Below are 23,385 nucleotides of genomic sequence, written 5' to 3'. Positions count from 1 at the left end.
GGTCATTGAGACTCGCTTTAACTAAACTGTGCAAGATAGCGCCGTTTAAAGAACGAGGGTAAGCACGACGTAAAAAAAAAAAAAAAAAAAAAAAAAAAAGAGGTGCAACACGAGGACTTCCCAGGAGGTCACCCATACTAGTACTACTCTCGCCCAAGCACGCTTAACTGCGGAGTTCTGATGGGATCCGGTGCATTAGTGCTGGTATGATCGCACCTATTATAATATGCGCACATAATTATCATATGCATGTCTTGCGACGTAGGGTAAGTCGAGCTGCGAATCCCTGCGGGGCCCGTGCGAGCTTGCCTAAAATGAGGTCATAGAGACTCGCTTTAGCTAAACTATTCAAGATAGCGCCGTTTAAAGAACGAGGGTAAGCACGACGTAAAAAAAAAAAAAAAAAAAAAAAAAAAAAAGGTGCAACACGAGGACTTCCCAGGAGGTCACCCATCCTAGTACTACTCTCGTCCAAGCACGCTTAACTGCGGAGTTCTGATGGGATCCGGTGCATTAGTGCTGGTATGATCGCACCTATTAAAATATGCGCACATAATTATCATATGCATGTCTCGCGACGTAGGGTAAGTCGAGCTGCAAATCCCTGCAGGGCCCGTGCGAGCTTGCCTAAAATGAGGTCATTGAGACTCGCTTTAGCTAAACTATTCAAGATAGCGCCGTTTAAAGAACGAGGGTAAGCACGACGTAAAAAAAAAAAAAAAAAAAAAAAGGTGCAACACGAGGACTTCCCAGGAGGTCACCCATCCTAGTACTACTCTCGCCCAAGCACGCTTAACTGCGGAGTTCTGATGGGATCCGGTGAATTAGTGCTGGTATGATCGCACCTATTAAAATATGCGCACATAATTATCATATGCATGTCTCGCGACGTAGGGTAAGTCGAGTTGCAAATCCCTGCGGGGCCCGTGGGAGCTTGCCTAAAATTAGGTCATTGAGACTCGCTTTAACTAAACTGTGCAAGATAGCGCCGTTTAAAGAACGAGGGTAAGCACGACGTAAAAAAAAAAAAAAAAAAAAAAAAGAGGTGCAACACGAGGACTTCCCAGGAGGTCACCCATCCTAGTACTACTCTCGCCCAAGCACGCTTAACCGCGGAGTTCTGATGGGATCCGTTGCATTAGTGCTGGTATGATCGCACCTATTATAATATGCGCACATAATTATCATATGCATGTCTCGCGACGTAGGGTAAGTCGAGTTGCAAATCCCTGCGGGGCCCGTGGGAGCTTGCCTAAAATCAGGTCATTGAGACTCGCTTTAACTAAACTGTGCAAGATAACGCCGTTTAAAGAACGAGGGTAAGCACGACGTAAAAAAAAAAAAAAAAAAAAAAAAAAAAAAAAAAAAAAGAGGTGCAACACGAGGACTTCCCAGGAGGTCACCCATCCTAGTACTACTCTCGCCCAAGCACGCTTAACTGCGGAGTTCTGATGGGATCCGGCGCATTAGTGCTGGTATGATCGCACCTTTTATAATATGCGCACATAATTATCATATGCATGTCTTGCGACGTAGGGTAAGTCGAGCTGCGAGTCCCTGCGGGGACCGTGCGAGCTTGCCTAAAATCATGTAATTGAGACTCGCTTTAGCTAAACTATTCAAGATAGCGCCGTTTAAAGAACGAGGGCAAGCACGACGTAAAAAAAAAAAAAAAAAAAAAAAAAAAAGAGGTGCAACACGAGGACTTCCCAGGAGGTCACCCATCCTAGTACTACTCTCGCCCAAGCACGCTTAACTGCGGAGTTCTGATGGGATCCGGTGAATTAGTGCTGGTATGATCGCACCTATTAAAATATGCGCACATAATTATCATATATATGCATGTCTCGCGACGTAGGGTAAGTCGAGTTGCAAATCCCTGCGGGGCCCGTGCGAGCTTGCCTAAAATCAGGTCATTGAGACTCGCTTTAACTAAACTGTGCAAGATAGCGCCGTTTAAAGAACGAGGGTAAGCACGACGTAAAAAAAAAAAAAAAAAAATAGGTGCAACACGAGGACACGCTTAACCGCGGAGTTCTGATGGGATCCGTTGCATTAGTGCTGGTATGATCGCACCTATTATAATATGCGCACATAATTATCATATGCATGTCTCGCGACGTAGGGTAAGTCGAGTTGCAAATCCCTGCGGGGCCCGTGGGAGCTTGCCTAAAATCAGGTCATTGAGACTCGCTTTAACTAAACTGTGCAAGATAGCGCCGTTTAAAGAACGAGGGTAAGCAAGACGTAAAAAAAAAAAAAAAAAAAAAAAAGAGGTGCAACACGAGGACTTCCCAGGAGGTCACCCATCCTAGTACTACTCTCGCCCAAGCACGCTTAACTGCGGAGTTCTGATGGGATCCGGTGCATTAGTGCTGGTATGATCGCACCTATTATAATATGCGCACATAATTATCATATGCATGTCTTGCGACGTAGGGTAAGTCGAGCTGCGAATCCCTGCGGGGCCCGTGCGAGCTTGCCTAAAATGAGGTCATTGAGACTCGCTTTAGCTAAACTATTCAAGATAGCGCCGTTTAAAGAACGAGGGTAAGCACGACGTAAAAAAAAAAAAAAAAAAAAAAAAAAAAAAAAAAAAAAAAAAAAAAAAAAAAAAAAAAAAAAAAAGAGGTGCAACACGAGGACTTCCCAGGAAGGGAGGTCACCCATCCTAGTACTACTCTCGCCCAAGCACGCTTAACTGCGGAGTTCTGATGGGATCCGGTGAATTAGTGCTGGTATGATCGCACCTATTAAAATATGCGCACATAATTATCATATGCATGTCTCGCGACGTAGGGTAAGTCGAGTTGCAAATCCCTGCGGGGCCCGTGGGAGCTTGCCTAAAATCAGGTCATTGAGACTCGCTTTAACTAAACTGTGCAAGATAGCGCCGTTTAAAGAACGAGGGTAAGCACGACGTAAAAAAAAAAAAAAAAAAAAAAAAAAAAGAGAGGTGCAACACGAGGACTTCCCAGGAGGTCACCCATACTAGTACTACTCTCGCCCAAGCACGCTTAACTGCGGAGTTCTGATGGGATCCGGTGCATTAGTGCTGGTATGATCGCACCTATTATAATATGCGCACATAATTATCATATGCATGTCTTGCGACGTAGGGTAAGTCGAGCTGCGAATCCCTGCGGGGCCCGTGCGAGCTTGCCTAAAATGAGGTCATAGAGACTCGCTTTAGCTAAACTATTCAAGATAGCGCCGTTTAAAGAACGAGGGTAAGCACGACGTAAAAAAAAAAAAAAAAAAAAAAAAAAGGTGCAACACGAGGACTTCCCAGGAGGTCACCCATCCTAGTACTACTCTCGCCCAAGCACGCTTAACTGCGGAGTTCTGATGGGATCCGGTGAATTAGTGCTGGTATGATCGCACCTATTAAAATATGCGCACATAATTATCATATATATGCATGTCTCGCGACGTAGGGTAAGTCGAGTTGCAAATCCCTGCGGGGCCCGTGCGAGCTTGCCTAAAATCAGGTCATTGAGACTCGCTTTAACTAAACTGTGCAAGATAGCGCCGTTTAAAGAACGAGGGTAAGCAAGACGTAAAAAAAAAAAAAAAAAAAAAAAAAAGAGGTGCAACACGAGGACTTCCCAGGAGGTCACCCATCCTAGTACTACTCTCGCCCAAGCACGCTTAACTGCGGAGTTCTGATGGGATCCGGTGAATTAGTGCTGGTATGATCGCACCTATTAAAATATGCGCACATAATTATCATATGCATGTCTCGCGACGTAGGGTAAGTCGAGTTGCAAATCCCTGCGGGGCCCGTGGGAGCTTGCCTAAAATCAGGTCATTGAGACTCGCTTTAACTAAACTGTGCAAGATAGCGCCGTTTAAAGAACGAGGGTAAGCACGACGTAAAAAAAAAAAAAAAAAAAAAAGAGGTGCAACACGAGGACTTCCCAGGAGGTCACCCATCCTAGTACTACTCTCGCCCAAGCACGCTTAACTGCGGAGTTCTGATGGGATCCGGTGCATTAGTGCTGGTATGATCGCACCTATTATAATATGCGCACATAATTATCATATGCATATCTTGCGACGTAGGGTAAGTCGAGCTGCGAATCCCTGCGGGGCCCGTGCGAGCTTGCCTAAAATGAGGTCATTGAGACTCGCTTTAGCTAAACTATTCAAGATAGCGCCGTTTAAAGAACGAGGGTAAGCACGACGTAAAAAAAAAAAAAAAAAAAAAAAAAAGAGGTGCAACACGAGGACTTCCCAGGAAGGGAGGTCACCCATCCTAGTACTACTCTCGCCCAAGCACGCTTAACTGCGGAGTTCTGATGGGATCCGGTGAATTAGTGCTGGTATGATCGCACCTATTAAAATATGCGCACATAATTATCATATGCATGTCTCGCGACGTAGGGTAAGTCGAGTTGCAAATCCCTGCGGGGCCCGTGGGAGCTTGCCTAAAATCAGGTCATTGAGACTCGCTTTAACTAAACTGTGCAAGATAACGCCGTTTAAAGAACGAGGGTAAGCACGACGTAAAAAAAAAAAAAAAAAAAAAAAAAAAAAAAAAAAAAAAAAAAAAGAGGTGCAACACGAGGACTTCCCAGGAGGTCACCCATCCTAGTACTACTCTCGCCCAAGCACGCTTAACTGCGGAGTTCTGATGGGATCCGGCGCATTAGTGCTGGTATGATCGCACCTTTTATAATATGCGCACATAATTATCATATGCATGTCTTGCGACGTAGGGTAAGTCGAGCTGCGAGTCCCTGCGGGACCGTGCGAGCTTGCCTAAAATCATGTAATTGAGACTCGCTTTAGCTAAACTATTCAAGATAGCGCCGTTTAAAGAACGAGGGCAAGCACGACGTAAAAAAAAAAAAAAAAAAAAAAAAAAAGAGGTGCAACACGAGGACTTCCCAGGAGGTCACCCATCCTAGTACTACTCTCGCCCAAGCACGCTTAACTGCGGAGTTCTGATGGGATCCGGTGAATTAGTGCTGGTATGATCGCACCTATTAAAATATGCGCACATAATTATCATATATATGCATGTCTCGCGACGTAGGGTAAGTCGAGTTGCAAATCCCTGCGGGGCCCGTGCGAGCTTGCCTAAAATCAGGTCATTGAGACTCGCTTTAACTAAACTGTGCAAGATAGCGCCGTTTAAAGAACGAGGGTAAGCACGACGTAAAAAAAAAAAAAAAAAAATAGGTGCAACACGAGGACTTCCCAGGAGGTCACCCATCCTAGTACTACTCTCGCCCAAGCACGCTTAACCGCGGAGTTCTGATGGGATCCGTTGCATTAGTGCTGGTATGATCGCACCTATTATAATATGCGCACATAATTATCATATGCATGTCTCGCGACGTAGGGTAAGTCGAGTTGCAAATCCCTGCGGGGCCCGTGGGAGCTTGCCTAAAATCAGGTCATTGAGACTCGCTTTAACTAAACTGTGCAAGATAGCGCCGTTTAAAGAACGAGGGTAAGCAAGACGTAAAAAAAAAAAAAAAAAAAAAAAGAGGTGCAACACGAGGACTTCCCAGGAGGTCACCCATCCTAGTACTACTCTCGCCCAAGCACGCTTAACTGCGGAGTTCTGATGGGATCCGGTGCATTGGTGCTGGTATGATCGCACCTATTATAATATGCGCACATAATTATCATATGCATGTCTTGCGACGTAGGGTAAGTCGAGCTGCGAATCCCTGCGGGGCCCGTGCGAGCTTGCCTAAAATGAGGTCATTGAGACTCGCTTTAGCTAAACTATTCAAGATAGCGCCGTTTAAAGAACGAGGGTAAGCACGACGTAAAAAAAAAAAAAAAAAAAAAAAAAAAAAAAAAAAAGAGGTGCAACACGAGGACTTCCCAGGAGGTCACGCATCCTAGTACTACTCTCGCCCAAGCACGCTTAACTGCGGAGTTCTGATGGGATCCGGTGAATTAGTGCTGGTATGATCGCACCTATTAAAATATGCGCACATAATTATCATATGCATGTCTCGCGACGTAGGGTAAGTCGAGTTGCAAATCCCTGCGGGGCCCGTGGGAGCTTGCCTAAAATCAGGTCATTGAGACTCGCTTTAACTAAACTGTGCAAGATAGCGCCGTTTAAAGAACGAGGGTAAGCACGACGTAAAAAAAAAAAAAAAAAAAAAAAAAAAAAAAAAAAAAAAAAAAAAAAAAAAAGGTGCAACACGAGGACTTCCCAGGAGGTCACCCATACTAGTACTACTCTCGCCCAAGCACGCTTAACTGCAGAGTTCTGATGGGATCCGGTGCATTAGTGCTGGTATGATCGCACCTATTATAATATGCGCACATAATTATCATATGCATGTCTTGCGACGTAGGGTAAGTCGAGCTGCGAATCCCTGCGGGGCCCGTGCGAGCTTGCCTAAAATGAGGTCATAGAGACTCGCTTTAGCTAAACTATTCAAGATAGCGCCGTTTAAAGAACGAGGGTAAGCACGACGTAAAAAAAAAAAAAAAAAAAAAAAAAAAAGGTGCAACACGAGGACTTCCCAGGAGGTCACCCATCCTAGTACTACTCTCGCCCAAGCACGCTTAACTGCGGAGTTCTGATGGGATCCGGTGCATTAGTGCTGGTATGATCGCACCTATTATAATATGCGCACATAATTATCATATGCATGTCTCGCGACGTAGGGTAAGTCGAGTTGCAAATCCCTGCGGGGCCCGTGGGAGCTTGCCTAAAATCAGGTCATTGAGACTCGCTTTAACTAAACTGTGCAAGATAGCGCCGTTTAAAGAACGAGGGTAAGCAAGACGTAAAAAAAAAAAAAAAAAAAAAAAAAAGAGGTGCAACACGAGGACTTCCCAGGAGGTCACCCATCCTAGTACTACTCTCGCCCAAGCACGCTTAACTGCGGAGTTCTGATGGGATCCGGTGCATTAGTGCTGGTATGATCGCACCTATTATAATATGCGCACATAATTATCATATGCATGTCTTGCGACGTAGGGTAAGTCGAGCTGCGAATCCCTGCGGGGCCCGTGCGAGCTTGCCTAAAATGAGGTCATTGAGACTCGCTTTAGCTAAACTATTCAAGATAGCGCCGTTTAAAGAACGAGGGTAAGCACGACGTAAAAAAAAAAAAAAAAAAAAAAAAAAAAAAAAAAAAAGGTGCAACACGAGGACTTCCCAGGAGGTCACGCATCCTAGTACTACTCTCGCCCAAGCACGCTTAACTGCGGAGTTCTGATGGGATCCGGCGCATTAGTGCTGGTATGATCGCACCTTTTATAATATGCGCACATAATTATCATATGCATGTCTTGCGACGTAGGGTAAGTCGAGCTGCGAGTCCCTGCGGGGACCGTGCGAGCTTGCCTAAAATCATGTAATTGAGACTCGCTTTAGCTAAACTATTCAAGATAGCGCCGTTTAAAGAACGAGGGCAAGCACGACGTAAAAAAAAAAAAAAAAAAAAAAAAAGAGGTGCAACACGAGGACTTCCCAGGAGGTCACCCATCCTAGTACTACTCTCGCCCAAGCACGCTTAACTGCGGAGTTCTGATGGGATCCGGTGCATTAGTGCTGGTATGATCGCACCTATTATAATATGCGCACATAATTATCATATGCATGTCTCGCGACGTAGGGTAAGTCGAGTTGCAAATCCCTGCGGGGCCCGTGGGAGCTTGCCTAAAATCAGGTCATTGAGACTCGCTTTAACTAAACTGTGCAAGATAGCGCCGTTTAAAGAACGAGGGTAAGCAAGACGTAAAAAAAAAAAAAAAAAAAAAAAAAGAGGTGCAACACGAGGACTTCCCAGGAGGTCACCCATCCTAGTACTACTCTCGCCCAAGCACGCTTAACTGCGGAGTTCTGATGGGATCCGGTGCATTAGTGCTGGTATGATCGCACCTATTATAATATGCGCACATAATTATCATATGCATGTCTTGCGACGTAGGGTAAGTCGAGCTGCGAATCCCTGCGGGGCCCGTGCGAGCTTGCCTAAAATGAGGTCATTGAGACTCGCTTTAGCTAAACTATTCAAGATAGCGCCGTTTAAAGAACGAGGGTAAGCACGACGTAAAAAAAAAAAAAAAAAAAAAAAAAAAAAAAAAAAAAAAAAAAAAAAAAAAAAAAAAAAAAAAAAAAAAGAGGTGCAACACGAGGACTTCCCAGGAGGTCACGCATCCTAGTACTACTCTCGCCCAAGCACGCTTAACTGCGGAGTTCTGATGGGATCCGGCGCATTAGTGCTGGTATGATCGCACCTTTTATAATATGCGCACATAATTATCATATGCATGTCTTGCGACGTAGGGTAAGTCGAGCTGCGAGTCCCTGCGGGGACCGTGCGAGCTTGCCTAAAATCATGTAATTGAGACTCGCTTTAGCTAAACTATTCAAGATAGCGCCGTTTAAAGAACGAGGGCAAGCACGACGTAAAAAAAAAAAAAAAAAAAAAAAAAGAGGTGCAACACGAGGACTTCCCAGGAGGTCACCCATCCTAGTACTACTCTCGCCCAAGCACGCTTAACTGCGGAGTTCTGATGGGATCCGGTGAATTAGTGCTGGTATGATCGCACCTATTAAAATATGCGCACATAATTGTCATATATATGCATGTCTCGCGACGTAGGGTAAGTCGAGTTGCAAATCCCTGCGGGGCCCGTGCGAGCTTGCCTAAAATCAGGTCATTGAGACTCGCTTTAACTAAACTGTGCAAGATAGCGCCGTTTAAAGAACGAGGGTAAGCACGACGTAAAAAAAAAAAAAAAAAATAGGTGCAACACGAGGACTTCCCAGGAGGTCACCCATCCTAGTACTACTCTCGCCCAAGCACGCTTAACCGCGGAGTTCTGATGGGATCCGTTGCATTAGTGCTGGTATGATCGCACCTATTATAATATGCGCACATAATTATCATATGCATGTCTCGCGACGTAGGGTAAGTCGAGTTGCAAATCCCTGCGGGGCCCGTGGGAGCTTGCCTAAAATCAGGTCATTGAGACTCGCTTTAACTAAACTGTGCAAGATAGCGCCGTTTAAAGAACGAGGGTAAGCAAGACGTAAAAAAAAAAAAAAAAAAAAAAAAAAGAGGTGCAACACGAGGACTTCCCAGGAGGTCACCCATCCTAGTACTACTCTCGCCCAAGCACGCTTAACTGCGGAGTTCTGATGGGATCCGGTGCATTAGTGCTGGTATGATCGCACCTATTATAATATGCGCACATAATTATCATATGCATGTCTTGCGACGTAGGGTAAGTCGAGCTGCGAATCCCTGCGGGGCCCGTGCGAGCTTGCCTAAAATGAGGTCATTGAGACTCGCTTTAGCTAAACTATTCAAGATAGCGCCGTTTAAAGAACGAGGGTAAGCACGACGTAAAAAAAAAAAAAAAAAAAAAAAAAAAAAAAAAAAAAAGAGGTGCAACACGAGGACTTCCCAGGAGGTCACGCATCCTAGTACTACTCTCGCCCAAGCACGCTTAACTGCGGAGTTCTGATGGGATCCGGCGCATTAGTGCTGGTATGATCGCACCTTTTATAATATGCGCACATAATTATCATATGCATGTCTTGCGACGTAGGGTAAGTCGAGCTGCGAGTCCCTGCGGGGACCGTGCGAGCTTGCCTAAAATCATGTAATTGAGACTCGCTTTAGCTAAACTATTCAAGATAGCGCCGTTTAAAGAACGAGGGCAAGCACGACGTAAAAAAAAAAAAAAAAAAAAAAAAGAGGTGCAACACGAGGACTTCCCAGGAGGTCACCCATCCTAGTACTACTCTCGCCCAAGCACGCTTAACTGCGGAGTTCTGATGGGATCCGGTGCATTAGTGCTGGTATGATCGCACCTATTATAATATGCGCACATAATTATCATATGCATGTCTCGCGACGTAGGGTAAGTCGAGTTGCAAATCCCTGCGGGGCCCGTGGGAGCTTGCCTAAAATCAGGTCATTGAGACTCGCTTTAACTAAACTGTGCAAGATAGCGCCGTTTAAAGAACGAGGGTAAGCAAGACGTAAAAAAAAAAAAAAAAAAAAAAAAAAGGTGCAACACGAGGACTTCCCAGGAGGTCACCCATCCTAGTACTACTCTCGCCCAAGCACGCTTAACTGCGGAGTTCTGATGGGATCCGGTGCATTAGTGCTGGTATGATCGCACCTATTATAATATGCGCACATAATTATCATATGCATGTCTTGCGACGTAGGGTAAGTCGAGCTGCGAATCCCTGCGGGGCCCGTGCGAGCTTGCCTAAAATGAGGTCATTGAGACTCGCTTTAGCTAAACTATTCAAGATAGCGCCGTTTAAAGAACGAGGGTAAGCACGACGTAAAAAAAAAAAAAAAAAAAAAAAAAAAAAAAAAAAAAAAAAAAAAAAAAAAGAGGTGCAACACGAGGACTTCCCAGGAGGTCACGCATCCTAGTACTACTCTCGCCCAAGCACGCTTAACTGCGGAGTTCTGATGGGATCCGGCGCATTAGTGCTGGTATGATCGCACCTTTTATAATATGCGCACATAATTATCATATGCATGTCTTGCGACGTAGGGTAAGTCGAGCTGCGAGTCCCTGCGGGGACCGTGCGAGCTTGCCTAAAATCATGTAATTGAGACTCGCTTTAGCTAAACTATTCAAGATAGCGCCGTTTAAAGAACGAGGGCAAGCACGACGTAAAAAAAAAAAAAAAAAAAAAAAAGAGGTGCAACACGAGGACTTCCCAGGAGGTCACCCATCCTAGTACTACTCTCGCCCAAGCACGCTTAACTGCGGAGTTCTGATGGGATCCGGTGAATTAGTGCTGGTATGATCGCACCTATTAAAATATGCGCACATAATTATCATATATATGCATGTCTCGCGACGTAGGGTAAGTCGAGTTGCAAATCCCTGCGGGGCCCGTGCGAGCTTGCCTAAAATCAGGTCATTGAGACTCGCTTTAACTAAACTGTGCAAGATAGCGCCGTTTAAAGAACGAGGGTAAGCACGACGTAAAAAAAAAAAAAAAAAATAGGTGCAACACGAGGACTTCCCAGGAGGTCACCCATCCTAGTACTACTCTCGCCCAAGCACGCTTAACCGCGGAGTTCTGATGGGATCCGTTGCATTAGTGCTGGTATGATCGCACCTATTATAATATGCGCACATAATTATCATATGCATGTCTCGCGACGTAGGGTAAGTCGAGTTGCAAATCCCTGCGGGGCCCGTGGGAGCTTGCCTAAAATCAGGTCATTGAGACTCGCTTTAACTAAACTGTGCAAGATAGCGCCGTTTAAAGAACGAGGGTAAGCAAGACGTAAAAAAAAAAAAAAAAAAAAAAAAGAGGTGCAACACGAGGACTTCCCAGGAGGTCACCCATCCTAGTACTACTCTCGCCCAAGCACGCTTAACTGCGGAGTTCTGATGGGATCCGGTGCATTAGTGCTGGTATGATCGCACCTATTATAATATGCGCACATAATTATCATATGCATGTCTTGCGACGTAGGGTAAGTCTTTTAAAGAACGAGGGTAAGCACGACGTAAAAAAAAAAAAAAAAAAAAAGAGGTGCAACACGAGGACTTCCCAGGAGGTCACGCATCCTAGTACTACTCTCGCCCAAACACGCTTAACTGCGGAGTTCTGATGGGATCCGGTGAATTAGTGCTGGTATGATCGCACCTATTAAAATATGCGCACATAATTATCATATGCATGTCTCGCGACGTAGGGTAAGTCGAGTTGCAAATCCCTGCGGGGCCCGTGGGAGCTTGCCTAAAATCAGGTCATTCAGACTCGCTTTAACTAAACTGTGCAAGATAGCGCCGTTTAAAGAACGAGGGTAAGCACGACGTAAAAAAAAAAAAAAAAAAAAAAAAAAAAAAAAAAAAAAAAAAAAAAAAAAAAAGAGAGGTGCAACACGAGGACTTCCCAGGAGGTCACCCATACTAGTACTACTCTCGCCCAAGCACGCTTAACTGCGGAGTTCTGATGGGATCCGGTGCATTAGTGCTGGTATGATCGCACCTATTATAATATGCGCACATAATTATCATATGCATGTCTTGCGACGTAGGGTAAGTCGAGCTGGGAATCCCTGCGGGGCCCGTGCGAGCTTGCCTAAAATGAGGTCATAGAGACTCGCTTTAGCTAAACTATTCAAGATAGCGCCGTTTAAAGAACGAGGGTAAGCACGACGTAAAAAAAAAAAAAAAAAAAAAAAAAAGGTGCAACACGAGGACTTCCCAGGAGGTCACCCATCCTAGTACTACTCTCGCCCAAGCACGCTTAACTGCGGAGTTCTGATGGGATCCGGTGAATTAGTGCTGGTATGATCGCACCTATTAAAATATGCGCACATAATTATCATATATATGCATGTCTCGCGACGTAGGGTAAGTCGAGTTGCAAATCCCTGCGGGGCCCGTGCGAGCTTGCCTAAAATCAGGTCATTGAGACTCGCTTTAACTAAACTGTGCAAGATAGCGCCGTTTAAAGAACGAGGGTAAGCACGACGTAAAAAAAAAAAAAAAAAAAAAAGAGGTGCAACACGAGGACTTCCCAGGAGGTCACCCATCCTAGTACTACTCTCGCCCAAGCACGCTTAACTGCGGAGTTCTGATGGGATCCGGTGCATTAGTGCTGGTATGATCGCACCTATTAAAATATGCGCACATAATTATCATATGCATGTCTCGCGACGTAGGGTAAGTCGAGTTGCAAATCCCTGCGGGGCCCGTGCGAGCTTGCCTAAAATCAGGTCATTGAGACTCGCTTTAACTAAACTGTGCAAGATAGCGCCGTTTAAAGAACGAGGGTAAGCAAGACGTAAAAAAAAAAAAAAAAAAAAAGAGGTGCAACACGAGGACTTCCCAGGAGGTCACCCATCCTAGTACTACTCTCGCCCAAGCACGCTTAACTGCGGAGTTCTGATGGGATCCGGTGAATTAGTGCTGGTATGATCGCACCTATTAAAATATGCGCACATAATTATCATATGCATGTCTCGCGACGTAGGGTAAGTCGAGTTGCAAATCCCTGCGGGGCCCGTGGGAGCTTGCCTAAAATCAGGTCATTGAGACTCGCTTTAACTAAACTGTGCAAGATAGCGTCGTTTAAAGAACGAGGGTAAGCACGACGTAAAAAAAAAAAAAAAAAAAAAAAGAGGTGCAACACGAGGACTTCCCAGGAGGTCACCCATCCTAGTACTACTCTCGCCCAAGCACGCTTAACTGTGGAGTTCTGATGGGATCCGGCGCATTAGTGCTGGTATGATCGCACCTTTTATAATATGCGCACATAATTATCATATGCATGTCTTGCGACGTAGGGTAAGTCGAGCTGCGAGTCCCTGCGGGGACCGTGCGAGCTTGCCTAAAATCATGTAATTGAGACTCGCTTTAGCTAAACTATTCAAGATAGCGCCGTTTAAAGAACGAGGGCAAGCACGACGTAAAAAAAAAAAAAAAAGAGGTGCAACACGAGGACTTCCCAGGAGGTCACCCATCCTAGTACTACTCTCGCCCAAGCACGCTTAACTGCGGAGTTCTAATGGGATCCGGTGAATTAGTGCTGGTATGATCGCACCTATTAAAATATGCGCACATAATTATCATATGCATGTCTCGCGACGTAGGGTAAGTCGAGTTGCAAATCCCTGCGGGGCCCGTGGGAGCTTGCCTAAAATCAGGTCATTGAGACTCGCTTTAACTAAACTGTCCAAGATAGCGCCGTTTAAAGAACGAGGGTAAGCAAGACGTAAAAAAAAAAAAAAAAAAAAAAAAGAGGTGCAACACGAGGACTTCCCAGGAGGTCACCCATCCTAGTACTACTCTCGCCCAAGCACGCTTAACTGCGGAGTTCTGATGGGATCCGGTGCATTAGTGCTGGTATGATCGCACCTATTATAATATGCGCACATAATTATCATATGCATGTCTTGCGACGTAGGGTAAGTCGAGCTGCGAATCCCTGCGGGGCCCGTGCGAGCTTGCCTAAAATGAGGTCATTGAGACTCGCTTTAGCTAAACTATTCAAGATAGCGCCGTTTAAAGAACGAGGGTAAGCACGACGTAAAAAAAAAAAAAAAAAAAAAAAAAAAAAAAAAAAGAAAGAGGTGCAACACGAGGACTTCCCAGGAAGGGAGGTCACCCATCCTAGTACTACTCTCGCCCAAGCACGCTTAACTGCGGAGTTCTGATGGGATCCGGTGAATTAGTGCTGGTATGATCGCACCTATTAAAATATGCGCACATAATTATCATATGCATGTCTCGCGACGTAGGGTAAGTCGAGTTGCAAATCCCTGCGGGGCCCGTGGGAGCTTGCCTAAAATCAGGTCATTGAGACTCGCTTTAACTAAACTGTGCAAGATAACGCCGTTTAAAGAACGAGGGTAAGCACGACGTAAAAAAAAAAAAAAAAAAAAAAAAAAAAAAAAAAAAAAAAAAAAAAAAAAAAAAAAGAGGTGCAACACGAGGACTTCCCAGGAGGTCACCCATCCTAGTACTACTCTCGCCCAAGCACGCTTAACTGCGGAGTTCTGATGGGATCCGGCGCATTAGTGCTGGTATGATCGCACCTTTTATAATATGCGCACATAATTATCATATGCATGTCTTGCGACGTAGGGTAAGTCGAGCTGCGAGTCCCTGCGGGGACCGTGCGAGCTTGCCTAAAATCATGTAATTGAGACTCGCTTTAGCTAAACTATTCAAGATAGCGCCGTTTAAAGAACGAGGGCAAGCACGACGTAAAAAAAAAAAAAAAAAAAAAAAAAAAAAGAGGTGCAACACGAGGACTTCCCAGGAGGTCACCCATCCTAGTACTACTCTCGCCCAAGCACGCTTAACTGCGGAGTTCTGATGGGATCCGGTGCATTAGTGCTGGTATGATCGCACCTATTATAATATGCGCACATAATTATCATATGCATGTCTTGCGACGTAGGGTAAGTCGAGCTGCGAATCCCTGCGGGGCCCGTGCGAGCTTGCCTAAAATGAGGTCATTGAGACTCGCTTTAGCTAAACTATTCAAGATAGCGCCGTTTAAAGAACGAGGGTAAGCACGACGTAAAAAAAAAAAAAAAAAAAAAAAAAAAAAAAAAAAAAAAAAAAGAAAGAGGTGCAACACGAGGACTTCCCAGGAAGGGAGGTCACCCATCCTAGTACTACTCTCGCCCAAGCACGCTTAACTGCGGAGTTCTGATGGGATCCGGTGAATTAGTGCTGGTATGATCGCACCTATTAAAATATGCGCACATAATTATCATATGCATGTCTCGCGACGTAGGGTAAGTCGAGTTGCAAATCCCTGCGGGGCCCGTGGGAGCTTGCCTAAAATCAGGTCATTGAGACTCGCTTTAACTAAACTGTGCAAGATAACGCCGTTTAAAGAACGAGGGTAAGCACGACGTAAAAAAAAAAAAAAAAAAAAAAAAAAAAAAAAAAAAAAAAAAAAAAAAAAAAAAAAAAAAAAAAAAAAAAAAAAAAAAAAGAGGTGCAACACGAGGACTTCCCAGGAGGTCACCCATCCTAGTACTACTCTCGCCCAAGCACGCTTAACTGCGGAGTTCTGATGGGATCCGGCGCATTAGTGCTGGTATGATCGCACCTTTTATAATATGCGCACATAATTATCATATGCATGTCTTGCGACGTAGGGTAAGTCGAGCTGCGAGTCCCTGCGGGGACCGTGCGAGCTTGCCTAAAATCATGTAATTGAGACTCGCTTTAGCTAAACTATTCAAGATAGCGCCGTTTAAAGAACGAGGGCAAGCACGACGTAAAAAAAAAAAAAAAAAAAAAAGAGGTGCAACACGAGGACTTCCCAGGAGGTCACCCATCCTAGTACTACTCTCGCCCAAGCACGCTTAACTGCGGAGTTCTGATGGGATCCGGTGAATTAGTGCTGGTATGATCGCACCTATTAAAATATGCGCACATTATTATCATATATATGCATGTCTCGCGACGTAGGGTAAGTCGAGTTGCAAATCCCTGCGGGGCCCGTGCGAGCTTGCCTAAAATCAGGTCATTGAGACTCGCTTTAACTAAACTGTGCAAGATAGCGCCGTTTAAAGAACGAGGGTAAGCACGACGTAAAAAAAAAAAAAAAAAAAATAGGTGCAACACGAGGACTTCCCAGGAGGTCACCCATCCTAGTACTACTCTCGCCCAAGCACGCTTAACCGCGGAGTTCTGATGGGATCCGTTGCATTAGTGCTGGTATGATCGCACCTATTATAATATGCGCACATAATTATCATATGAATGTCTCGCGACGTAGGGTAAGTCGAGTTGCAAATCCCTGCGGGGCCCGTGGGAGCTTGCCTAAAATCAGGTCATTGAGACTCGCTTTAACTAAACTGTGCAAGATAGCGCCGTTTAAAGAACGAGGGTAAGCAAGACGTAAAAAAAAAAAAAAAAAAAAAAAGAGGTGCAACACGAGGACTTCCCAGGAGGTCACCCATCCTAGTACTACTCTCGCCCAAGCACGCTTAACTGCGGAGTTCTGATGGGATCCGGTGCATTAGTGCTGGTATGATCGCACCTATTATAATATGCGCACATAATTATCATATGCATGTCTTGCGACGTAGGGTAAGTCGAGCTGCGAATCCCTGCGGGGCCCGTGCGAGCTTGCCTAAAATGAGGTCATTGAGACTCGCTTTAGCTAAACTATTCAAGATAGCGCCGTTTAAAGAACGAGGGTAAGCACGACGTAAAAAAAAAAAAAAAAAAAAAAAAAAAAAAAAAAAAAAAAAAAAAAAAAAAAAAAAAAAAAAGAGGTGCAACACGAGGACTTCCCAGGAGGTCACGCATCCTAGTACTACTCTCGCCCAAGCACGCTTAACTGCGGAGTTCTGATGGGATCCGGTGAATTAGTGCTGGTATGATCGCACCTATTAAAATATGCGCACATAATTATCATATGCATGTCTCGCGACGTAGGGTAAGTCGAGTTGCAAATCCCTGCGGGGCCCGTGGGAGCTTGCCTAAAATCAGGTCATTGAGACTCGCTTTAACTAAACTGTGCAAGATAGCGCCGTTTAAAGAACGAGGGTAAGCACGACGTAAAAAAAAAAAAAAAAAAAAAAAAAAAAAAAAAAAAAAAAAAAAAAAAGAGGTGCAACACGAGGACTTCCCAGGAGGTCACCCATACTAGTACTACTCTCGCCCAAGCACGCTTAACTGCGGAGTTCTGATGGGATCCGGTGCATTAGTGCTGGTATGATCGCACCTATTATAATATGCGCACATAATTATCATATGCATGTCTTGCGACGTAGGGTAAGTCGAGCTGCGAATCCCTGCGGGGCCCGTGCGAGCTTGCCTAAAATGAGGTCATAGAGACTCGCTTTAGCTAAACTATTCAAGATAGCGCCGTTTAAAGAACGAGGGTAAGCACGACGTAAAAAAAAAAAAAAAAAAAAAAAAAAAGTGCAACACGAGGACTTCCCAGGAGGTCACCCATCCTAGTACTACTCTCGTCCAAGCACGCTTAACTGCGGAGTTCTGATGGGATCCGGTGCATTAGTGCTGGTATGATCGCACCTATTAAAATATTCGCACATAATTATCATATGCATGTCTCGCGACGTAGGGTAAGTCGAGCTGCAAATCCCTGCAGGGCCCGTGCGAGCTTGCCTAAAATGAGGTCATTGAGACTCGCTTTAGCTAAACTATTCAAGATAGCGCCGTTTAAAGAACGAGGGTAAGCACGACGTAAAAAAAAAAAAAAAAAAAAAAAAGGTGCAACACGAGGACTTCCCAGGAGGTCACCCATCCTAGTACTACTCTCGCCCAAGCACGCTTAACTGCGGAGTTCTGATGGGATCCGGTGAATTAGTGCTGGTATGATCGCACCTATTAAAATATGCGCACATAATTATCATATGCATGTCTCGCGACGTAGGGTAAGTCGAGTTGCAAATCCCTGCGGGGCCCGTGGGAGCTTGCCTAAAATTAGGTCATTGAGACTCGCTTTAACTAAACTGTGCAAGATAGCGCCGTTTAAAGAACGAGGGTAAGCACGACGTAAAAAAAAAAAAAAAAAAAAAAAAGAGGTGCAACACGAGGACTTCCCAGGAGGTCACCCATCCTAGTACTACTCTCGCCCAAGCACGCTTAACTGCGGAGTTCTGATGGGATCCGGTGCATTAGTGCTGGTATGATCGCACCTATTATAATATGCGCACATAATTATCATATGCATGTCTTGCGACGTAGGGTAAGTCGAGCTGCGAATCCCTGCGGGGCCCGTGCGAGCTTGCCTAAAATGAGGTCATTGAGACTCGCTTTAGCTAAACTATTCAAGATAGCGCCGTTTAAAGAACGAGGGTAAGCACGACGTAAAAAAAAAAAAAAAAAAAAAAAAAAAAAAAAAAAAAAAGAAAGAGGTGCAACACGAGGACTTCCCAGGAAGGGAGGTCACCCATCCTAGTACTACTCTCGCCCAAGCACGCTTAACTGCGGAGTTCTGATGGGATCCGGTGAATTAGTGCTGGTATGATCGCACCTATTAAAATATGCGCACATAATTATCATATGCATGTCTCGCGACGTAGGGTAAGTCGAGTTGCAAATCCCTGCGGGGCCCGTGGGAGCTTGCCTAAAATCAGGTCATTGAGACTCGCTTTAACTAAACTGTGCAAGATAACGCCGTTTAAAGAACGAGGGTAAGCACGACGTAAAAAAAAAAAAAAAAAAAAAAAAAAAAAAAAAAAAAAAAAGAGGTGCAACACGAGGACTTCCCAGGAGGTCACCCATCCTAGTACTACTCTCGCCCAAGCACGCTTAACTGCGGAGTTCTGATGGGATCCGGCGCATTAGTGCTGGTATGATCGCACCTTTTATAATATGCGCACATAATTATCATATGCATGTCTTGCGACGTAGGGTAAGTCGAGCTGCGAGTCCCTGCGGGGACCGTGCGAGCTTGCCTAAAATCATGTAATTGAGACTCGCTTTAGCTAAACTATTCAAGATAGCGCCGTTTAAAGAACGAGGGCAAGCACGACGTAAAAAAAAAAAAAAAAAAAAAAAAAAGAGGTGCAACACGATGACTTCCCAGGAGGTCACCCATCCTAGTACTACTCTCGCCCAAGCACGCTTAACTGCGGAGTTCTGATGGGATCCGGTGAATTAGTGCTGGTATGATCGCACCTATTAAAATATGCGCACATAATTATCATATATATGCATGTCTCGCGACGTAGGGTAAGTCGAGTTGCAAATCCCTGCGGGGCCCGTGCGAGCTTGCCTAAAATCAGGTCATTGAGACTCGCTTTAACTAAACTGTGCAAGATAGCGCCGTTTAAAGAACGAGGGTAAGCACGACGTAAAAAAAAAAAAAAAAAAATAGGTGCAACACGAGGACTTCCCAGGAGGTCACCCATCCTAGTACTACTCTCGCCCAAGCACGCTTAACCGCGGAGTTCTGATGGGATCCGTTGCATTAGTGCTGGTATGATCGCACCTATTAAAATATGCGCACATAATTATCATATGCATGTCTCGCGACGTAGGGTAAGTCGAGTTGCAAATCCCTGCGGGGCCCGTGGGAGCTTGCCTAAAATCAGGTCATTGAGACTCGCTTTAACTAAACTGTGCAAGATAGCGCCGTTTAAGGAACGAGGGTAAGCACGACGTAAAAAAAAAAAAAAAAAAAAAAAGAGGTGCAACACGAGGACTTCCCAGGAGGTCACCCATCCTAGTACTACTCTCGCCCAAGCACGCTTAACTGCGGAGTTCTGATGGGATCCGGTGCATTAGTGCTGGTATGATCGCACCTATTAAAATATGCGCACATAATTATCATATGCATGTCTCGCGACGTAGGGTAAGTCGAGTTGCAAATCCCTGCGGGGCCCGTGCGAGCTTGCCTAAAATCAGGTCATTGAGACTCGCTTTAACTAAACTGTGCAAGATAGCGCCGTTTAAAGAACGAGGGTAAGCAAGACGTAAAAAAAAAAAAAAAAAAAAAAGAGGTGCAACACGAGGACTTCCCAGGAGGTCACCCATCCTAGTACTACTCTCGCCCAAGCACGCTTAACTGCGGAGTTCTGATGGGATCCGGTGAATTAGTGCTGGTATGATCGCACCTATTAAAATATGCGCACATAATTATCATATGCATGTCTCGCGACGTAGGGTAAGTCGAGTTGCAAATCCCTGCGGGGCCCGTGGGAGCTTGCCTAAAATCAGGTCATTGAGACTCGCTTTAACTAAACTGTGCAAGATAGCGCCGTTTAAAGAACGAGGGTAAGCAAGACGTAAAAAAAAAAAAAAAAAAAAAGAGGTGCAACACGAGGACTTCCCAGGAGGTCACCCATCCTAGTACTACTCTCGCCCAAGCACGCTTAACTGCGGAGTTCTGATGGGATCCGGTGCATTAGTGCTGGTATGATCGCACCTATTATAATATGCGCACATAATTATCATATGCATGTCTTGCGACGTAGGGTAAGTCGAGCTGCGAATCCCTGCGGGGCCCGTGCGAGCTTGCCTAAAATGAGGTCATTGAGACTCGCTTTAGCTAAACTATTCAAGATAGCGCCGTTTAAAGAACGAGGGTAAGCACGACGTAAAAAAAAAAAAAAAAAAAAAAAAAAAAAAAAAAAAAGAGGTGCAACACGAGGACTTCCCAGGAGGTCACGCATCCTAGTACTACTCTCGCCCAAGCACGCTTAACTGCGGAGTTCTGATGGGATCCGGTGAATTAGTGCTGGTATGATCGCACCTATTAAAATATGCGCACATAATTATCATATGCATGTCTCGCGACGTAGGGTAAGTCGAGTTCCAAATCCCTGCGGGGCCCGTGGGAGCTTGCCTAAAATCAGGTCATTGAGACTCGCTTTAACTAAACTGTGCAAGATAGCGCCGTTTAAAGAACGAGGGTAAGCACGACGTAAAAAAAAAAAAAAAAAAAAAAAAAAAAAAAAAAAAAAAAAAAAAAAAAAAGAGGTGCAACACGAGGACTTCCCAGGAGGTCACCCATACTAGTACTACTCTCGCCCAAGCACGCTTAACTGCGGAGTTCTGATGGGATCCGGTGCATTAGTGCTGGTATGATCGCACCTATTATAATATGCGCACATAATTATCATATGCATGTCTTGCGACGTAGGGTAAGTCGAGCTGCGAATCCCTGCGGGGCCCGTGCGAGCTTGCCTAAAATGAGGTCATAGAGACTCGCTTTAGCTAAACTATTCAAGATAGCGCCGTTTAAAGAACGAGGGTAAGCACGACGTAAAAAAAAAAAAAAAAAAAAAAAAAGTGCAACACGAGGACTTCCCAGGAGGTCACCCATCCTAGTACTACTCTCGTCCAAGCACGCTTAACTGCGGAGTTCTGATGGGATCCGGTGCATTAGTGCTGGTATGATCGCACCTATTAAAATATGCGCACATAATTATCATATGCATGTCTCGCGACGTAGGGTAAGTCGAGCTGCAAATCCCTGCAGGGCCCGTGCGAGCTTGCCTAAAATGAGGTCATTGAGACTCGCTTTAGCTAAACTATTCAAGATAGCGCCGTTTAAAGAACGAGGGTAAGAACGACGTAAAAAAAAAAAAAAAAAAAAAAAAGAAAGAGGTGCAACACGAGGACTTCCCAGGAAGGGAGGTCACCCATCCTAGTACTACTCTCGCCCAAGCACGCTTAACTGCGGAGTTCTGATGGGATCCGGTGAATTAGTGCTGGTATGATCGCACCTATTAAAATATGCGCACATAATTATCATATGCATGTCTCGCGACGTAGGGTAAGTCGAGTTGCAAATCCCTGCGGGGCCCGTGGGAGCTTGCCTAAAATCAGGTCATTGAGACTCGCTTTAACTAAACTGTGCAAGATAACGCCGTTTAAAGAACGAGGGTAAGCACGACGTAAAAAAAAAAAAAAAAAAAAAAAAAAAAAAAAGAGGTGCAACACGAGGACTTCCCAGGAGGTCACCCATCCTAGTACTACTCTCGCCCAAGCACGCTTAACTGCGGAGTTCTGATGGGATCCGGTGCATTAGTGCTGGTATGATCGCACCTATTATAATATGCGCACATAATTATCATATGCATGTCTTGCGACGTAGGGTAAGTCGAGCTGCGAATCCCTGCGGGGCCCGTGCGAGCTTGCCTAAAATGAGGTCATTGAGACTCGCTTTAGCTAAACTATTCAAGATAGCGCCGTTTAAAGAACGAGGGTAAGCACGACGTAAAAAAAAAAAAAAAAAAAAAAAAAAAAAAAAAAAAGAAAGAGGTGCAACACGAGGACTTCCCAGGAAGGGAGGTCACCCATCCTAGTACTACTCTCGCCCAAGCACGCTTAACTGCGGAGTTCTGATGGGATCCGGTGAATTAGTGCTGGTATGATCGCACCTATTAAAATATGCGCACATAATTATCATATGCATGTCTCGCGACGTAGGGTAAGTCGAGTTGCAAATCCCTGCGGGGCCCGTGGGAGCTTGCCTAAAATCAGGTCATTGAGACTCGCTTTAACTAAACTGTGCAAGATAACGCCGTTTAAAGAACGAGGGTAAGCACGACGTAAAAAAAAAAAAAAAAAAAAAAAAAAAAAAAAAAGAGGTGCAACACGAGGACTTCCCAGGAGGTCACCCATCCTAGTACTACTCTCGCCCAAGCACGCTTAACTGCGGAGTTCTGATGGGATCCGGCGCATTAGTGCTGGTATGATCGCACCTTTTATAATATGCGCACATAATTATCATATGCATGTCTTGCGACGTAGGGTAAGTCGAGCTGCGAGTCCCTGCGGGGACCGTGCGAGCTTGCCTAAAATCATGTAATTGAGACTCGCTTTAGCTAAACTATTCAAGATAGCGCCGTTTAAAGAACGAGGGCAAGCACGACGTAAAAAAAAAAAAAAAAAAAAAAAAAGAGGTGCAACACGATGACTTCCCAGGAGGTCACCCATCCTAGTACTACTCTCGCCCAAGCACGCTTAACTGCGGAGTTCTGATGGGATCCGGTGAATTAGTGCTGGTATGATCGCACCTATTAAAATATGCGCACATAATTATCATATATATGCATGTCTCGCGACGTAGGGTAAGTCGAGTTGCAAATCCCTGCGGGGCCCGTGCGAGCTTGCCTAAAATCAGGTCATTGAGACTCGCTTTAACTAAACTGTGCAAGATAGCGCCGTTTAAAGAACGAGGGTAAGCACGACGTAAAAAAAAAAAAAAAAAATAGGTGCAACACGAGGACTTCCCAGGAGGTCACCCATCCTAGTACTACTCTCGCCCAAGCACGCTTAACCGCGGAGTTCTGATGGGATCCGTTGCATTAGTGCTGGTATGATCGCACCTATTATAATATGCGCACATAATTATCATATGCATGTCTCGCGACGTAGGGTAAGTCGAGTTGCAAATCCCTGCGGGGCCCGTGGGAGCTTGCCTAAAATCAGGTCATTGAG

General features: G+C 45.0%; 65 non-coding genes and 7 pseudogenes across 65 annotated transcripts; all 72 read right to left on the bottom strand.

Annotated features, from left to right (window-relative positions):
• Positions 1 to 99: 99 nt before the first annotated feature.
• On the bottom strand, positions 100 to 218 carry LOC148557608 (5S ribosomal RNA). The gene has a single exon (XR_015889320.1). It is a non-coding gene; the product is annotated as a 5S ribosomal RNA (ribosomal RNA).
• A 199-nt stretch (positions 219 to 417) lies between these two features.
• On the bottom strand, positions 418 to 536 carry LOC148557607 (5S ribosomal RNA). The gene has a single exon (XR_015889333.1). It is a non-coding gene; the product is annotated as a 5S ribosomal RNA (ribosomal RNA).
• A 192-nt stretch (positions 537 to 728) lies between these two features.
• On the bottom strand, positions 729 to 847 carry LOC148557606 (5S ribosomal RNA). The gene has a single exon (XR_015889207.1). It is a non-coding gene; the product is annotated as a 5S ribosomal RNA (ribosomal RNA).
• A 195-nt stretch (positions 848 to 1,042) lies between these two features.
• On the bottom strand, positions 1,043 to 1,161 carry LOC148557605 (5S ribosomal RNA). The gene has a single exon (XR_015890855.1). It is a non-coding gene; the product is annotated as a 5S ribosomal RNA (ribosomal RNA).
• A 209-nt stretch (positions 1,162 to 1,370) lies between these two features.
• On the bottom strand, positions 1,371 to 1,489 carry LOC148557604 (5S ribosomal RNA). Its single transcript, XR_015889161.1, has one exon. It is a non-coding gene; the product is annotated as a 5S ribosomal RNA (ribosomal RNA).
• A 199-nt stretch (positions 1,490 to 1,688) lies between these two features.
• LOC148557603 (5S ribosomal RNA) lies at positions 1,689 to 1,807 on the bottom strand. The gene has a single exon (XR_015888980.1). It is a non-coding gene; the product is annotated as a 5S ribosomal RNA (ribosomal RNA).
• A 466-nt stretch (positions 1,808 to 2,273) lies between these two features.
• LOC148557602 (5S ribosomal RNA) lies at positions 2,274 to 2,392 on the bottom strand. Its single transcript, XR_015890485.1, has one exon. It is a non-coding gene; the product is annotated as a 5S ribosomal RNA (ribosomal RNA).
• A 236-nt stretch (positions 2,393 to 2,628) lies between these two features.
• LOC148557601 (5S ribosomal RNA) lies at positions 2,629 to 2,752 on the bottom strand (annotated as a pseudogene).
• A 201-nt stretch (positions 2,753 to 2,953) lies between these two features.
• Positions 2,954 to 3,072, bottom strand: LOC148557600 (5S ribosomal RNA). The gene has a single exon (XR_015889319.1). It is a non-coding gene; the product is annotated as a 5S ribosomal RNA (ribosomal RNA).
• Positions 3,073 to 3,267: 195 nt separating this feature from the next.
• On the bottom strand, positions 3,268 to 3,386 carry LOC148557599 (5S ribosomal RNA). The gene has a single exon (XR_015889205.1). It is a non-coding gene; the product is annotated as a 5S ribosomal RNA (ribosomal RNA).
• Positions 3,387 to 3,587: 201 nt separating this feature from the next.
• LOC148557598 (5S ribosomal RNA) lies at positions 3,588 to 3,706 on the bottom strand. Its single transcript, XR_015888979.1, has one exon. It is a non-coding gene; the product is annotated as a 5S ribosomal RNA (ribosomal RNA).
• Positions 3,707 to 3,899: 193 nt separating this feature from the next.
• LOC148557597 (5S ribosomal RNA) lies at positions 3,900 to 4,018 on the bottom strand. Its single transcript, XR_015890474.1, has one exon. It is a non-coding gene; the product is annotated as a 5S ribosomal RNA (ribosomal RNA).
• A 197-nt stretch (positions 4,019 to 4,215) lies between these two features.
• Positions 4,216 to 4,339, bottom strand: LOC148557596 (5S ribosomal RNA; annotated as a pseudogene).
• A 216-nt stretch (positions 4,340 to 4,555) lies between these two features.
• LOC148557595 (5S ribosomal RNA) lies at positions 4,556 to 4,674 on the bottom strand. The gene has a single exon (XR_015889160.1). It is a non-coding gene; the product is annotated as a 5S ribosomal RNA (ribosomal RNA).
• Positions 4,675 to 4,871: 197 nt separating this feature from the next.
• LOC148557594 (5S ribosomal RNA) lies at positions 4,872 to 4,990 on the bottom strand. The gene has a single exon (XR_015888978.1). It is a non-coding gene; the product is annotated as a 5S ribosomal RNA (ribosomal RNA).
• Positions 4,991 to 5,184: 194 nt separating this feature from the next.
• LOC148557593 (5S ribosomal RNA) lies at positions 5,185 to 5,303 on the bottom strand. Its single transcript, XR_015891077.1, has one exon. It is a non-coding gene; the product is annotated as a 5S ribosomal RNA (ribosomal RNA).
• Positions 5,304 to 5,497: 194 nt separating this feature from the next.
• LOC148557592 (5S ribosomal RNA) lies at positions 5,498 to 5,616 on the bottom strand. The gene has a single exon (XR_015889531.1). It is a non-coding gene; the product is annotated as a 5S ribosomal RNA (ribosomal RNA).
• A 207-nt stretch (positions 5,617 to 5,823) lies between these two features.
• Positions 5,824 to 5,942, bottom strand: LOC148557591 (5S ribosomal RNA). Its single transcript, XR_015891083.1, has one exon. It is a non-coding gene; the product is annotated as a 5S ribosomal RNA (ribosomal RNA).
• Positions 5,943 to 6,163: 221 nt separating this feature from the next.
• On the bottom strand, positions 6,164 to 6,282 carry LOC148557590 (5S ribosomal RNA). Its single transcript, XR_015890309.1, has one exon. It is a non-coding gene; the product is annotated as a 5S ribosomal RNA (ribosomal RNA).
• A 197-nt stretch (positions 6,283 to 6,479) lies between these two features.
• LOC148557589 (5S ribosomal RNA) lies at positions 6,480 to 6,598 on the bottom strand. The gene has a single exon (XR_015888586.1). It is a non-coding gene; the product is annotated as a 5S ribosomal RNA (ribosomal RNA).
• A 197-nt stretch (positions 6,599 to 6,795) lies between these two features.
• Positions 6,796 to 6,914, bottom strand: LOC148557588 (5S ribosomal RNA). Its single transcript, XR_015890463.1, has one exon. It is a non-coding gene; the product is annotated as a 5S ribosomal RNA (ribosomal RNA).
• Positions 6,915 to 7,120: 206 nt separating this feature from the next.
• On the bottom strand, positions 7,121 to 7,239 carry LOC148557587 (5S ribosomal RNA). The gene has a single exon (XR_015891136.1). It is a non-coding gene; the product is annotated as a 5S ribosomal RNA (ribosomal RNA).
• Positions 7,240 to 7,435: 196 nt separating this feature from the next.
• Positions 7,436 to 7,554, bottom strand: LOC148557586 (5S ribosomal RNA). Its single transcript, XR_015890452.1, has one exon. It is a non-coding gene; the product is annotated as a 5S ribosomal RNA (ribosomal RNA).
• A 196-nt stretch (positions 7,555 to 7,750) lies between these two features.
• LOC148557585 (5S ribosomal RNA) lies at positions 7,751 to 7,869 on the bottom strand. The gene has a single exon (XR_015890440.1). It is a non-coding gene; the product is annotated as a 5S ribosomal RNA (ribosomal RNA).
• Positions 7,870 to 8,109: 240 nt separating this feature from the next.
• Positions 8,110 to 8,228, bottom strand: LOC148557584 (5S ribosomal RNA). Its single transcript, XR_015891110.1, has one exon. It is a non-coding gene; the product is annotated as a 5S ribosomal RNA (ribosomal RNA).
• A 196-nt stretch (positions 8,229 to 8,424) lies between these two features.
• LOC148557583 (5S ribosomal RNA) lies at positions 8,425 to 8,543 on the bottom strand. Its single transcript, XR_015888977.1, has one exon. It is a non-coding gene; the product is annotated as a 5S ribosomal RNA (ribosomal RNA).
• A 193-nt stretch (positions 8,544 to 8,736) lies between these two features.
• On the bottom strand, positions 8,737 to 8,855 carry LOC148557582 (5S ribosomal RNA). Its single transcript, XR_015891076.1, has one exon. It is a non-coding gene; the product is annotated as a 5S ribosomal RNA (ribosomal RNA).
• A 197-nt stretch (positions 8,856 to 9,052) lies between these two features.
• Positions 9,053 to 9,171, bottom strand: LOC148557581 (5S ribosomal RNA). The gene has a single exon (XR_015890429.1). It is a non-coding gene; the product is annotated as a 5S ribosomal RNA (ribosomal RNA).
• Positions 9,172 to 9,380: 209 nt separating this feature from the next.
• Positions 9,381 to 9,499, bottom strand: LOC148557580 (5S ribosomal RNA). Its single transcript, XR_015891109.1, has one exon. It is a non-coding gene; the product is annotated as a 5S ribosomal RNA (ribosomal RNA).
• A 195-nt stretch (positions 9,500 to 9,694) lies between these two features.
• LOC148557579 (5S ribosomal RNA) lies at positions 9,695 to 9,813 on the bottom strand. Its single transcript, XR_015890418.1, has one exon. It is a non-coding gene; the product is annotated as a 5S ribosomal RNA (ribosomal RNA).
• A 195-nt stretch (positions 9,814 to 10,008) lies between these two features.
• LOC148557578 (5S ribosomal RNA) lies at positions 10,009 to 10,127 on the bottom strand. Its single transcript, XR_015888584.1, has one exon. It is a non-coding gene; the product is annotated as a 5S ribosomal RNA (ribosomal RNA).
• Positions 10,128 to 10,349: 222 nt separating this feature from the next.
• LOC148557577 (5S ribosomal RNA) lies at positions 10,350 to 10,468 on the bottom strand. Its single transcript, XR_015891107.1, has one exon. It is a non-coding gene; the product is annotated as a 5S ribosomal RNA (ribosomal RNA).
• A 195-nt stretch (positions 10,469 to 10,663) lies between these two features.
• LOC148557576 (5S ribosomal RNA) lies at positions 10,664 to 10,782 on the bottom strand. Its single transcript, XR_015888976.1, has one exon. It is a non-coding gene; the product is annotated as a 5S ribosomal RNA (ribosomal RNA).
• A 193-nt stretch (positions 10,783 to 10,975) lies between these two features.
• On the bottom strand, positions 10,976 to 11,094 carry LOC148557575 (5S ribosomal RNA). Its single transcript, XR_015891074.1, has one exon. It is a non-coding gene; the product is annotated as a 5S ribosomal RNA (ribosomal RNA).
• Positions 11,095 to 11,289: 195 nt separating this feature from the next.
• On the bottom strand, positions 11,290 to 11,408 carry LOC148557574 (5S ribosomal RNA). The gene has a single exon (XR_015890407.1). It is a non-coding gene; the product is annotated as a 5S ribosomal RNA (ribosomal RNA).
• A 104-nt stretch (positions 11,409 to 11,512) lies between these two features.
• Positions 11,513 to 11,631, bottom strand: LOC148557573 (5S ribosomal RNA). The gene has a single exon (XR_015891486.1). It is a non-coding gene; the product is annotated as a 5S ribosomal RNA (ribosomal RNA).
• A 226-nt stretch (positions 11,632 to 11,857) lies between these two features.
• LOC148557572 (5S ribosomal RNA) lies at positions 11,858 to 11,976 on the bottom strand. Its single transcript, XR_015889317.1, has one exon. It is a non-coding gene; the product is annotated as a 5S ribosomal RNA (ribosomal RNA).
• Positions 11,977 to 12,171: 195 nt separating this feature from the next.
• LOC148557571 (5S ribosomal RNA) lies at positions 12,172 to 12,290 on the bottom strand. Its single transcript, XR_015889204.1, has one exon. It is a non-coding gene; the product is annotated as a 5S ribosomal RNA (ribosomal RNA).
• Positions 12,291 to 12,487: 197 nt separating this feature from the next.
• On the bottom strand, positions 12,488 to 12,606 carry LOC148557570 (5S ribosomal RNA). Its single transcript, XR_015890396.1, has one exon. It is a non-coding gene; the product is annotated as a 5S ribosomal RNA (ribosomal RNA).
• A 192-nt stretch (positions 12,607 to 12,798) lies between these two features.
• LOC148557569 (5S ribosomal RNA) lies at positions 12,799 to 12,917 on the bottom strand. Its single transcript, XR_015888975.1, has one exon. It is a non-coding gene; the product is annotated as a 5S ribosomal RNA (ribosomal RNA).
• Positions 12,918 to 13,111: 194 nt separating this feature from the next.
• Positions 13,112 to 13,230, bottom strand: LOC148557568 (5S ribosomal RNA). Its single transcript, XR_015890556.1, has one exon. It is a non-coding gene; the product is annotated as a 5S ribosomal RNA (ribosomal RNA).
• A 187-nt stretch (positions 13,231 to 13,417) lies between these two features.
• LOC148557567 (5S ribosomal RNA) lies at positions 13,418 to 13,536 on the bottom strand. The gene has a single exon (XR_015889459.1). It is a non-coding gene; the product is annotated as a 5S ribosomal RNA (ribosomal RNA).
• A 195-nt stretch (positions 13,537 to 13,731) lies between these two features.
• On the bottom strand, positions 13,732 to 13,850 carry LOC148557566 (5S ribosomal RNA). Its single transcript, XR_015890384.1, has one exon. It is a non-coding gene; the product is annotated as a 5S ribosomal RNA (ribosomal RNA).
• A 210-nt stretch (positions 13,851 to 14,060) lies between these two features.
• On the bottom strand, positions 14,061 to 14,184 carry LOC148557565 (5S ribosomal RNA; annotated as a pseudogene).
• A 227-nt stretch (positions 14,185 to 14,411) lies between these two features.
• Positions 14,412 to 14,530, bottom strand: LOC148557564 (5S ribosomal RNA). Its single transcript, XR_015889159.1, has one exon. It is a non-coding gene; the product is annotated as a 5S ribosomal RNA (ribosomal RNA).
• A 200-nt stretch (positions 14,531 to 14,730) lies between these two features.
• On the bottom strand, positions 14,731 to 14,849 carry LOC148557563 (5S ribosomal RNA). Its single transcript, XR_015890373.1, has one exon. It is a non-coding gene; the product is annotated as a 5S ribosomal RNA (ribosomal RNA).
• A 218-nt stretch (positions 14,850 to 15,067) lies between these two features.
• On the bottom strand, positions 15,068 to 15,191 carry LOC148557562 (5S ribosomal RNA; annotated as a pseudogene).
• Positions 15,192 to 15,442: 251 nt separating this feature from the next.
• Positions 15,443 to 15,561, bottom strand: LOC148557561 (5S ribosomal RNA). Its single transcript, XR_015889158.1, has one exon. It is a non-coding gene; the product is annotated as a 5S ribosomal RNA (ribosomal RNA).
• Positions 15,562 to 15,754: 193 nt separating this feature from the next.
• LOC148557560 (5S ribosomal RNA) lies at positions 15,755 to 15,873 on the bottom strand. The gene has a single exon (XR_015888974.1). It is a non-coding gene; the product is annotated as a 5S ribosomal RNA (ribosomal RNA).
• Positions 15,874 to 16,068: 195 nt separating this feature from the next.
• Positions 16,069 to 16,187, bottom strand: LOC148557559 (5S ribosomal RNA). The gene has a single exon (XR_015891073.1). It is a non-coding gene; the product is annotated as a 5S ribosomal RNA (ribosomal RNA).
• A 194-nt stretch (positions 16,188 to 16,381) lies between these two features.
• Positions 16,382 to 16,500, bottom strand: LOC148557558 (5S ribosomal RNA). The gene has a single exon (XR_015890362.1). It is a non-coding gene; the product is annotated as a 5S ribosomal RNA (ribosomal RNA).
• Positions 16,501 to 16,733: 233 nt separating this feature from the next.
• On the bottom strand, positions 16,734 to 16,852 carry LOC148557557 (5S ribosomal RNA). Its single transcript, XR_015891082.1, has one exon. It is a non-coding gene; the product is annotated as a 5S ribosomal RNA (ribosomal RNA).
• Positions 16,853 to 17,071: 219 nt separating this feature from the next.
• On the bottom strand, positions 17,072 to 17,190 carry LOC148557556 (5S ribosomal RNA). The gene has a single exon (XR_015889316.1). It is a non-coding gene; the product is annotated as a 5S ribosomal RNA (ribosomal RNA).
• Positions 17,191 to 17,385: 195 nt separating this feature from the next.
• LOC148557555 (5S ribosomal RNA) lies at positions 17,386 to 17,504 on the bottom strand. Its single transcript, XR_015889676.1, has one exon. It is a non-coding gene; the product is annotated as a 5S ribosomal RNA (ribosomal RNA).
• A 193-nt stretch (positions 17,505 to 17,697) lies between these two features.
• Positions 17,698 to 17,816, bottom strand: LOC148557554 (5S ribosomal RNA). The gene has a single exon (XR_015889203.1). It is a non-coding gene; the product is annotated as a 5S ribosomal RNA (ribosomal RNA).
• A 195-nt stretch (positions 17,817 to 18,011) lies between these two features.
• On the bottom strand, positions 18,012 to 18,130 carry LOC148557553 (5S ribosomal RNA). Its single transcript, XR_015890351.1, has one exon. It is a non-coding gene; the product is annotated as a 5S ribosomal RNA (ribosomal RNA).
• A 214-nt stretch (positions 18,131 to 18,344) lies between these two features.
• On the bottom strand, positions 18,345 to 18,468 carry LOC148557552 (5S ribosomal RNA; annotated as a pseudogene).
• Positions 18,469 to 18,680: 212 nt separating this feature from the next.
• On the bottom strand, positions 18,681 to 18,799 carry LOC148557551 (5S ribosomal RNA). The gene has a single exon (XR_015889157.1). It is a non-coding gene; the product is annotated as a 5S ribosomal RNA (ribosomal RNA).
• A 197-nt stretch (positions 18,800 to 18,996) lies between these two features.
• Positions 18,997 to 19,115, bottom strand: LOC148557550 (5S ribosomal RNA). Its single transcript, XR_015890257.1, has one exon. It is a non-coding gene; the product is annotated as a 5S ribosomal RNA (ribosomal RNA).
• A 194-nt stretch (positions 19,116 to 19,309) lies between these two features.
• LOC148557549 (5S ribosomal RNA) lies at positions 19,310 to 19,428 on the bottom strand. Its single transcript, XR_015891072.1, has one exon. It is a non-coding gene; the product is annotated as a 5S ribosomal RNA (ribosomal RNA).
• Positions 19,429 to 19,622: 194 nt separating this feature from the next.
• LOC148557548 (5S ribosomal RNA) lies at positions 19,623 to 19,741 on the bottom strand. The gene has a single exon (XR_015890340.1). It is a non-coding gene; the product is annotated as a 5S ribosomal RNA (ribosomal RNA).
• Positions 19,742 to 19,934: 193 nt separating this feature from the next.
• LOC148557547 (5S ribosomal RNA) lies at positions 19,935 to 20,053 on the bottom strand. The gene has a single exon (XR_015888972.1). It is a non-coding gene; the product is annotated as a 5S ribosomal RNA (ribosomal RNA).
• A 192-nt stretch (positions 20,054 to 20,245) lies between these two features.
• On the bottom strand, positions 20,246 to 20,364 carry LOC148557546 (5S ribosomal RNA). Its single transcript, XR_015890328.1, has one exon. It is a non-coding gene; the product is annotated as a 5S ribosomal RNA (ribosomal RNA).
• Positions 20,365 to 20,572: 208 nt separating this feature from the next.
• On the bottom strand, positions 20,573 to 20,691 carry LOC148557545 (5S ribosomal RNA). The gene has a single exon (XR_015891081.1). It is a non-coding gene; the product is annotated as a 5S ribosomal RNA (ribosomal RNA).
• A 222-nt stretch (positions 20,692 to 20,913) lies between these two features.
• LOC148557544 (5S ribosomal RNA) lies at positions 20,914 to 21,032 on the bottom strand. Its single transcript, XR_015889315.1, has one exon. It is a non-coding gene; the product is annotated as a 5S ribosomal RNA (ribosomal RNA).
• A 193-nt stretch (positions 21,033 to 21,225) lies between these two features.
• On the bottom strand, positions 21,226 to 21,344 carry LOC148557543 (5S ribosomal RNA). The gene has a single exon (XR_015889675.1). It is a non-coding gene; the product is annotated as a 5S ribosomal RNA (ribosomal RNA).
• A 199-nt stretch (positions 21,345 to 21,543) lies between these two features.
• Positions 21,544 to 21,667, bottom strand: LOC148557542 (5S ribosomal RNA; annotated as a pseudogene).
• Positions 21,668 to 21,870: 203 nt separating this feature from the next.
• Positions 21,871 to 21,989, bottom strand: LOC148557541 (5S ribosomal RNA). The gene has a single exon (XR_015890317.1). It is a non-coding gene; the product is annotated as a 5S ribosomal RNA (ribosomal RNA).
• Positions 21,990 to 22,200: 211 nt separating this feature from the next.
• On the bottom strand, positions 22,201 to 22,324 carry LOC148557540 (5S ribosomal RNA; annotated as a pseudogene).
• A 205-nt stretch (positions 22,325 to 22,529) lies between these two features.
• Positions 22,530 to 22,648, bottom strand: LOC148557539 (5S ribosomal RNA). The gene has a single exon (XR_015889156.1). It is a non-coding gene; the product is annotated as a 5S ribosomal RNA (ribosomal RNA).
• A 196-nt stretch (positions 22,649 to 22,844) lies between these two features.
• Positions 22,845 to 22,963, bottom strand: LOC148557538 (5S ribosomal RNA). Its single transcript, XR_015890256.1, has one exon. It is a non-coding gene; the product is annotated as a 5S ribosomal RNA (ribosomal RNA).
• Positions 22,964 to 23,156: 193 nt separating this feature from the next.
• Positions 23,157 to 23,275, bottom strand: LOC148557537 (5S ribosomal RNA). The gene has a single exon (XR_015891071.1). It is a non-coding gene; the product is annotated as a 5S ribosomal RNA (ribosomal RNA).
• Positions 23,276 to 23,385: the final 110 nt, after the last annotated feature.

The sequence above is a fragment of the Arachis ipaensis genome, chromosome B6 (genome assembly GCF_059453495.1).
Source record: "Arachis ipaensis isolate K30076 ecotype BB chromosome B6, ASM5945349v1, whole genome shotgun sequence".
Classification (NCBI taxonomy): Eukaryota; Viridiplantae; Streptophyta; class Magnoliopsida; order Fabales; family Fabaceae; genus Arachis; species Arachis ipaensis.
The sequence above is the reverse complement of the archived record's forward strand: the minus strand, read 5'-3'. Positions and strand labels throughout refer to the sequence as shown.